Below are 10084 nucleotides of genomic sequence, written 5' to 3' on the forward strand. Positions count from 1 at the left end.
TATAGTGATGTGCATTACCGAGAGGGCCCAGAGATACCTCTCCGATAATCGGAGTGAAAAATCCTAATCTCGATCTGTGCCAACTCAACAAGTACCATTGGACACACCTGTAGAGCACCTTTATAATCACCTAGTTACGTTGTGACAATTTGGTAGCACACAAAGTGTTCCTCCGGTAATCGGGAGTTGCATAATATCATAGTCATAGGAACATGTATAAGTCATGAAGAAAGCAATAGCAGTAAATTAAAACGATCAAGTGCTAAGCTAACGGAATGGGTAAAGTCAAATATGCCTTTGTTCACTTTTCCATCCTTCTTATCCGCCAAATACTTAGGGTAGTTCTGCTTCTAGTGACCAGTCCCTTTGCAGTAGAAGCACTTAGTCTCAGGCTTAGGTCTAGACTTGGGCTTCTTCACTTGAGCAGCAACTTGCTTGCCGTTCTTCTTGAAGTTCCCCTTCTTCCCTTTGCCCTTTTATTGAAACTAGTGGTATTGTCAACCATCAACACTTGATGATTTTCTTGATTTCTATCTTCGTTGATTTTAGCATCACGAAGAGCTTGGGAATCGTTTCTGTTATCCCTTGCATATTATAGTTCATCACGAAGTTTCAGTAACTTGGTGATAGTGACTAGAGAACTCTATTAATCACTATCTTATCTCGAAGATTAACTCCCACTTGATTCAAGTGATTGTAGTTGTTACGGCATATCTCTCTCAAGGTAGTTTTGGTGATTGATGACAACATGTTTGCGGACTAATCTTGTGCTTTGAATTATTCACAGATTCTCCCCTAGCACGAGACGCCTTCTTCCCCTCGGAGTGTATTTCAAGACGGTGTAGCTCTTTCGTTTCTTTCTCGGTGGACTAGTTGCGTAGAGGGCATCGTACTATCAAGAGGGGGTCCGCTGGGGTTTTGCATGGATGGAATCATCACGTACACATTAGCTTCTCACCCTCCGAGCATTTCCTTTCCATTGAAGAGATCTCTCCTCTCTTCCTTGTCCTGTTTGGGTCAAAGCGGTAGTACCGCGCAACCAACGGTAGTACTGTTGAGGAGCCACAAGCGGCAGTACCGCTCCGCAGCGGTAGTACCGCCCGTGGCTCCACAGCAGTAGTACCGCTGGGGGCCTGGCACCTCCGCCTTGTCCTCAGCATCTTTGAGAGATTTCTTCTCTCTCTCTCGCGCGCCCCAGCGGTAGTACCGCACTGCCTGCGGTACTACGGCCGAAGGGTCACAAGCGGCAGTACCGCTCCACAGCGGTACTACCGCCCTTGACCCCACTGTCGTAGTACCGATGGGTAGTCTGGCTCCTACCGCCTCGATTCGAGAGGTCTTTTTCTCGTGTCGGGTTTTGCGGCACTAGTCACGGTTGTAGTGGCGGTAGTACCGTTCCAGGAGCGGTAGTACCGCCCTACCACCGCGGTAGTAGCGCATTTGGGTCCGTTCCCTACTGGTCTCCTCAGCGTGGCAGTACCGCTGGTTGGCGCGGCAGTACTGTTGTCCTGGCGGTAGTACCGCCCCCTCTCAGCAGTAGTACCGCCCTATGCGGGGCTAGTTGGTGGGGGGCAACGGGATTGTTGCCCCCACTATAAAAGGGAGTCCCCTTCTTCCTTCTCACCTACCTCTTCCTCCCCCAAGCTCCATTTATTGCTCAAGCTCCATTAAATACTCCAAGCTCCATTTTCGCCTGATCTATCTCTCTAGCCAATCAAACTTGTTGATTGGCTCGGGAGTGGTTGAGAAGGCCCCGATCTACACTTCCACCAAGGGATTTTTGATTCCCCCACTCATCCCTAGCGGATCTTGTTACTCTTGGGTGTTTGAGCACCCTAGACGGTTGAGGTCACCTCGGAGCCATATTCCATTGTGGTGAAGCTTCGTGGTCTTGTTGGGAGCCTCCGATTAAGTTGTGGAGATTGCCCCAACCTTGTTTGTAAAGGTTCGGTCGCCGCCTTCAAGGGCACCAATAGTGGAATCATGGCATCTCGCATTGTGTGAGGGCGTGAGGAGAATACGGTGGCCCTAGTGGCTTCTTGGGGAGCATTGTGCCTCCACACCGCTCCAACGGAGACGTACTTCCCCTCAAAAGGAAGGAACTTCGGTAACACATCCTCGTCTTCACCGGGTCCACTCTTGGTTATCTCTTACCTTTACTTGTGCAAGCTCTTTAGTGTTTCTTCCCTTGCTTGCTTGTATGCTTGTTGTTATTGCATCATATAGGTTGCTCACCTAGTTGCACATCCAGACAACCTACTTTGATGCAAAGTTTAATTTGGTAAAGAAAAGATAAAAAATTGGTAGTTGCCTATTCACCCCCCTCTAGTCAACCATATCGATCCTTTCAATTAGTATCAGAGCCTCATCTCTTTATTAAGGACTTTACCGTCCAAAGAGTATGGTTGATACCGTAGACGGTGTGGAGGAACACTCCGGTGTGAATCCGATCTTGTCTATGGGAGATGGGGGAACTTCGGTCTCTCATGAGGAGTTCAATGTGGCCTTGGAGACATTGAAAACCTCCATGACGACCGAAGTTGAAAGCATGTTTACTAAATTTCTTGAGGGGCTTAAACTATCCACCGCACCGTTGAAAGTGGGTGATCCCGCCAACAAGGTGTCGGATGCTATCCCCGACAAGGGGGAAGCTAGTAGTGAAAAGGTTCCTTCTTCTAGTGGCAAGAATGGCACCGGCATCTTTGCCCATGTGGAACCACCACTTGTTTATGGTGGACCGGTTCCTTCCACTCATTTGAATCATGCTGGTCCTCCCCCTAAGATTGTGAAAAATGAGGATTTTGATTCTTGGGTTTATCGCTTTAAACGTCATTTAAATCATGTGAACACTAACCTTTGGAGAATCATTGAAGAAGGTTTCTATCCACATGATCCAAGCAACTTCACTCCTCGAGAAGCCGCGGACAATCAATTCAATGAGAATGCTCTCTTCATCATTCAAGATGCAATTCCACCCGAAGACCTACCTCATCTTCGTCCCTTTGCCTTGGCCAAAGATGCATGGCATTGTGTCGTGTCTCTCTACCGGGGAAGCTCAAGAATTCAACGCTCCAACTATGAAGTGGTACAAGATGAGGCCGATAAGTTTGCAATGAAGGAAGATGAAGAACCTCGTGAGCTTTTTCGGAGAGTAACCAAACTCGCGGTCTCACTACGATATCACAGGAGCAAGGACACGGATGACAATTGGATCAAGCGCAAATTCCTCAAGGCAATGATGCCCTACCACAAGGCCATGTCCTCCGTCATTCGTCAAAGACCGGACTTCCACACTTTGACCTCAAGCGAAGTGTTGGATGAGTTTATGTCCATGAACATTTTGTACAAGACCGCCGATAATGCGGTGCTCCGTTCTCAACGGGCAAAGAAGCCTAACCTTGCATTGAAGGCCAAGCTCACCGTGTAAGAAGAAGAAGAGGAAGAAGAGGAGAGCAACCCCGAAGATACGAAGTATGCATATCATGAACACATGGCACTTGCGTCAAGGCAATTTTGGAGCAAGAAAAACTCGAGGCCCAACTTTAGCAAAAACAACTCGAGTGGCACAAGGGGCAAGCAACGTGTAAGGACTTGCTACAATTGCGGCAACGTGAGTCATTTCGTTGCGGAATGCCCGTATGAGAAGAGGGAAGACAATGGTGGCAAACTCATCCGAAAGGACAAGGCCAAGTCGTTCCCCAACAAGAACAACTTCACCAAGAAGACTCCTCCCAAGGCTTTGGTTGTGCAAGAAGAGTACAATGAGGATGATGACGATGATGAAGATGATGAGTCGGTTGCCATGGCCTCCGTTGCCATTGCAACAACGTCACGGGTGTCTCTCTTCGACTCACCCAACGAGAGCATCACCGCCAAGTGCCTCATGGCTAAAGCCACCAACAAGGTAACCTCCAACATCAAAACTACCATCATTAATCATCCTTCCCAAATGGATAGCATTAATGAACTTGAGGGAGCTAATGTGGAGGCTAACGAGTTTGAGGCCTTTATGGGAAAACTCAAGGGAAAATCCAAGAAGCACTTTGTTGCTCTCTTGGAACAACTTGGTGATGCCAATGACATGATCGAGGCTCACGAAGACACCATCTCTAAGATGGAAGGGCATAGTCGTGACTATGCCGATGAGATTTCGGATCTTTCCAATGCTGTTGAAGAAGAGCGTGGTCTTCATTTGGCTCTTGAGGAGTCACACAATGTTGATCATGCTAAGCTAAAGAAAGATTATGATCATGCCCTCATTGTTTCTCGTGTGCTAAATTCCGAGAAGGCCAAACTCGGGGTTGATCTTGCTAGACTCAAAGAGGAGTTTGATATACTTGACAATGCCCACAAGGCCTTGAAGGGTATTCACGCTAGTCTCAAGGAGTCTCATGATCAACTCCAAGTGAAGCTAACTAAGGAGAAAGCAACTTTTCCTCATATGGTTTTAATTGATAATGCAAATGCTACTAACCCGTGTTGTGAGCATATACATCTTGTGGAGGAAAATGCTAAGTTGAAGGAGCAACTTGAGAGAGGTCTTGCGACTTGCATACAAGGCAAGAAGAACCTCAACGATCTCTTGATCAACCAAAAGGGAGGTGTGGCCAAGGAAGGGGTTGGGTACGTGCCCAACTCCAAGAACAAGAAGAAGAATGACAAGACCAAACGACCTCCTCCCCTCATGCAAACCTTTGTGAGGGAGGGAGAGAGTGCCCCCGAGGAGAAGAAGAAGAATAATGTCAAGAAGGGCAATGTTACCCCTCCCAACAAAGCCAGCGATTTTAATCCTTCTTATGTGTTATGTCGTGCTAGTGATGGGCATGTTTATGCCAAATTTGTTGGTTCTCTTCATGAGTACATTGAATGGTCTATTTGGGTTCCTAAGACCCTTGTTACTAACATCAAAGGACCCATTACAAAATGGGTACCTAAAAGCAAGCATTGATCTCTTGTAGGTGTTTGCTTCCGGTGGTGGATCATGGTTGCTCGATAGCGTAGCTACAAATCATATGACCAGAAGCAAGGACTTGGTGGTGGACGTGCACAAAGTTCCATCTATGCCCACCAATGTCGAGTGGGGTGACGCCTCATCCTCTAAGGTATTGGGACTTGGCAAGGTGGTCATCTCTCATGATCTCACGATCGAGAAGGTCATGCTTGTTGAGTCCCTTGCATACAATTTACTTTCCGTTCGTCAACTTGCAATCATGGGCTTTGCCACTTTCTTTGATATCGATACCGTGGCCCTCTTGTGGAGCAAGACTCTTAAAGTAGCTTTTGTTGGGCATGTCGAGAATGGTCTATATGTGATTAACTTTTCGGAGCGACCCACTAAGACCGCGACATGCCTAATGGCTAAAGTTGATGTGGGATGGCTTTGGCATCGCCGTTTAGCCCATGGCAATATGAGATCTTTGCAAAGTCTCCTCAAGGGGGACCATGTCCATGGACTAACGAATGTTAGTTTTGTTAAAGATCGTGCTTGCAGTGCCTGTATCGAAGCAAAGCTACATGAGAAGGCTCACCCTCCCACGACTATCATTTATTCAAAGAGGCCCTTGGAGTTCCTTCACATGTATCTTTTTGGGCCCCCATCCTTCGATAGTCTTGGAGGTAGGAAGTATTGCTTGGTGATTGTAGATGACTACTCAAGGTACACGTGGGTGTATTTCTTCAAGAGGAAGAGCGAGACCCAACAAACCGTCATTGACTTTGCAAATGAAGCACAACGTCAACACAATGCAAAGATCTTGACAATAAGAAGTGACAACGGCACCGAGTTCAAGAACTACACCTTGGATGAATTTCTTAGTGATGAGGGAATCAAGCATCAATATTCCGCACCATACACCCCTCAACAAAACGGTGTTGCGGAGAGGAAGAACCGGACGTTTATGGATGCGGCAAGGACCATGATGGCGGAGTTCAAGTCTCCATGCAACTTTTGGGCCGAAGCCATCAACACTGCGTGTCATGCATCCAATCGGCTCTACCTCCGCAAGGGCTTGAACAAGACTCCATATGAGATACTCACCGGTAACAAGCCCATCCTCAAGTACTTCCGGGTATTCGGGTGTAAGTGTTTCATTCTCAAGAAAGGTGTCCGGTTGTCTAAATTTGAGACTAGAGCTTATGAGGGCATATTTGTTGGTTATGCTACAAACTCTCATGCTTACCGTGTCCTCAATAAATCCACGAGACTTATTGAGGAGACGTGTAACGTGGAGTTTTATGAGAATAACGGCTCCCATGTGGAGCAAAGTGGCACTTGTGATGTAGGTGATGAAATTCCTCCTCAAGCCATAAGAAGAATGGGTGTTGGTTTCATCCTACCCATTGAGGAACCCCTTGTGGCCGAAGGAGAAGGACAATGCTCCACTCAAGTGGAGCCATCACCAACCCAAGGCCCACACGCTTCCGAAGAACAAAGTGAAGGCCCTCAACCTCATGAACAAGACCAAGGGCAAGATCATACTCAAGACGGTGTTGACACATCAAGTGATGCCCAAGCTCAAGTTCTCTCCCCCGAGCAAGTTCAAGATCAAGAACAAGTTCATGACGACGCTCAAGATGATCAAGTAACCGCTCCTCAACTCACCACCGAGGAGGAATTAGAGCATCGTGCCGCCAAGGTTGCTTCCAAGCTCTCCACCAAGGATCATCTCATGACGAATGTGCTTGGAAGCTTAAGAAAGGGGGTAAGCACTCGTAGAAAATTAGCAAATTATTGTGAGCATCACGCGTTTGTCTCCCGTGTGGAACCCCACAAGGTCTATGAGGCGCTAGAAGATCCGGATTGGCTCAATGCCATGCACGAAGAACTCAACAACTTCGAGCGCAACAAAGTGTGGAGATTGGTGCCAAGGCCAATGGGGAACAACAATGTCATTGGAACCAAGTGGATATTCAAGAACAAGCAAGATGCCCATGGGATTATCATTCGCAACAAGGCTCGTTTGGTAGCACAAGGCTACTCCCAAGTCGAGGGTATCGACTATGGTGAAACCTTTGCTCCCGTTGCTCGTCTTGAATCCATTCGCATGTTGATTGCATATGCTTCTCATCATAACTTTAAGTTACAACAAATGGATGTGAAGAGTGCTTTTCTTAATGGTCCCATTAATGAATTGGTTTACGTCAAACAACCCCCCGGGTTCGAGGATCCCTACTTTCCCGATCATGTGTATCAACTCGATAAGGCACTCTATGGCCTTAAACAAGCCCCACGTGCATGGTATGACCACCTTACCGAGTTGTTACAAGACCGTGGTTTTGAAGTTGGGCTAATCGACCCCACTCTTTTTACTAAGAAGGTCAAAGGGGAGTTGTTTGTGTGCCAATTATATGTTGATGATATTATCTTTGGTTCTCCTAACAAAGCTTTCAATGAGGAATTTGCTGCTCTCATGACCTCAAAGTTCGAGATGTCCTCCATGGGAGAGTTGAAGTTCTTTCTAGGGTTCGAAGTGAAGCAAAGAAGAGAAGGAACCTTCATCAATCAATCCAAATACACTCAAGACATGCTCAAGAGATTCAAGCTAAGTGACGTCAAGCCGGCCTCCACTCCAATGCCGACCAAGTGCCAACTTGACTTAGATCCCAATGGTAAAGTGGTGGATCAAAAGGTATATCGTTCCATGATTGGATCCTTGCTTTATCTTTGTGCATCTAGACCGGACATCATGTTGAGTGTGGGAATTTGTGCATGGTTTCAAGCCGCACCTAAGGAAAGTCACTTTGTGGCGGTCAAATGAATCTTTCGATATTTGGCTCATAGCCCAAACTTTGGCTTATGGTACCCAAGAGGATCAAACTTCAAGCTTGTAGGGTACTCGGATTCCGATTGGGCGGGAGACAAAATGGATAGGAAGTCCACTTCTGGAGGGTGCCAATTCCTTGGTTGCTCTTTGGTAAGTTGGTCTTCCAAAAAGCAAAGTTGTGTGTCTCTCTCGTCCACTGAGGCGGAGTATGTTGCCGCCGGTAGTTGTTGTGCACAACTTCTATGGATGAGGCAAACTTTAAAGGATTACAGTGTCACTTGTGACAAAGTGCCTCTTTGGTGTGACAATGGAAGTGCCATCAAGATTTCTCTCAACCTAGTGCAACACTTCAAGATGAAGCATATTGAGATTCGGTATCACTTCATCCGGGATCACATTAGGCGAGGAGAGATCGAGCTCAACTATGTCAACACTCATGACAACCTTGCCGATATTTTCACGAAGCCCTTGGATGAAGTAAGATTTCGTGAGTTAAGGCATGAGCTAAATATCATTAATTCGAGCAATGTGGCTTGAACCCGTGCACACCCAACCACACTCAATTTGTTGTCTAGTTTAGGTGTAGGCATGGACATAGGGGGAGTGTTGTTCTCTCAATGAACTCTCCCTCCCCCCATTATGCATAAATTGATCAAGTCTTTCACTTTAGCCATTGTTGATGGCACTTGTGCTTCAAAGACGAGTTTTGGTCATGGGCCCAAGGTTAAAATCTTCGCGGTGCCATACCTTTTGACTCAAACATAGGTGGCCTCGGCCACCGCCCTCTTTTGCAGAGGTGTGTCTTGGTCGTTTGCTGGTGTGTTTTCTCTTGCCGTTTTTGTCATTTCGTCGAGCTAAAGCCGTGTTTGTTTAGTTGCTGTGGCGTGCTGGGCAGTACTACCGCTGGTGGTGCGTGGTACTACCACTCTTAAGCGGTACTACCGCCCCCCCAGCACGGTACTACCGCTGGGGGACGAGAACAGGGGGTTAAGTCGGGGCAGGGGGAGGTTTCTTCTCCCCCATACCCATTCACTTAGCCCCTCTTTTCTCTTCCTCTCTCTCCAGCCTCCACTCGCCGCGGGAGGGCTCCGGCGGATCTCCGTCTCCGGGGCGTCCCTCTCCATTTCCTTTGGTGGAGTCGTTCCCCACCTCGTCCTCTTGCCATGGATGCCGGTATTGCCCCCGTTCCTTCTTTCGTTTTATCTCTTTTTCAGTTCTTGTTTCTTAGGGGCAATGGTGGTTGCATCTCTAGATTTTTAGCTAAATCTAGGCTTGAGTTGGTTGGAGAAGGCAACTAGACTATCTCGATTAGAGTTTGGTAGGATTATTTTTGAATTTGGTAGGCCGGTAGTGCCGGATCTGACCACGGTAGTAGGAACCCGCTGTTTCACCGCCTCGTGCTATAAGAAACTGCTGTTTCTCCGCCTCAAGCAGTACTACTGCTCTCTTTGGAGCGGTACTACCGCTTGACCTAGAGCGGTATTACCGCTCCCTTTGGGGCGGTACTACCGCTTGGGGCGGTACTACCGCGGGCAGGTCACGGTACTACCGCTGAATGCCAATTTCCATCATTTTCTCGCCTTACCTTGATCTTTTTGTTGTGTTTGTTGGCTTATGCTCATTCTTTCTGGTTGTTTTGCGTGTTCTTATGTTTGGCTCCAGGTGATGACCTTTCCGAGCAGCAAGGTCGCCGTATCAACCCCGGGTGTGCCACATCAAAATGCTACCGCACCTTAGAGCCAGCCGGTGGTTCCTCGAGCACCCAACCGCCTCCAGCAAGTGCATCTGCAAGTGTTCCTCCACCTCCTCAGCAATCGAAGCGAGCCGCCAACAAGCCAAAAGGGAAGACTATGACTGAGATGACCAACAAGGAGTTTTGGGAGAAGCGTCGCCGCAACCCCTATGCGGTGGACCAAGAACCCACTTTGGTCAACCGCCCGTTCTGGAACCGTTTTCAGTTTGCCATCTACTTTGATGTGATCAAGGCCAAGAAGAATCTTTTTGTTGATGTTCGCTCCATTGACACTGATGCTATGGAGAAGGACCCGGAGTACTTTGGCGAAGCTCTTCAGATGTGCACTCAGCTGAACATTCTCAGGATCATGCAATTCAACAAGGATTTCGATGCGGATTTGGTGGCTCAATTCTATGCCACCGTCCATCTTGGGACGGATGTCAACGGGACTCTGACATGGATGACCAATGGCAAGCTGCTTTCTGTCAAGTGGAAGGCTTTCATGGAGTTACTTGATGTGGTGGATACCGGGCTTGAGACTCCTGTCGGGTTCCGCCCTCACCGCAATGCTACGTCCACCCACAAG

The sequence above is a fragment of the Triticum dicoccoides genome, chromosome 4A (genome assembly GCF_002162155.2).
Source record: "Triticum dicoccoides isolate Atlit2015 ecotype Zavitan chromosome 4A, WEW_v2.0, whole genome shotgun sequence".
In the NCBI taxonomy this organism is placed as follows: domain Eukaryota; kingdom Viridiplantae; phylum Streptophyta; class Magnoliopsida; order Poales; family Poaceae; genus Triticum; species Triticum dicoccoides.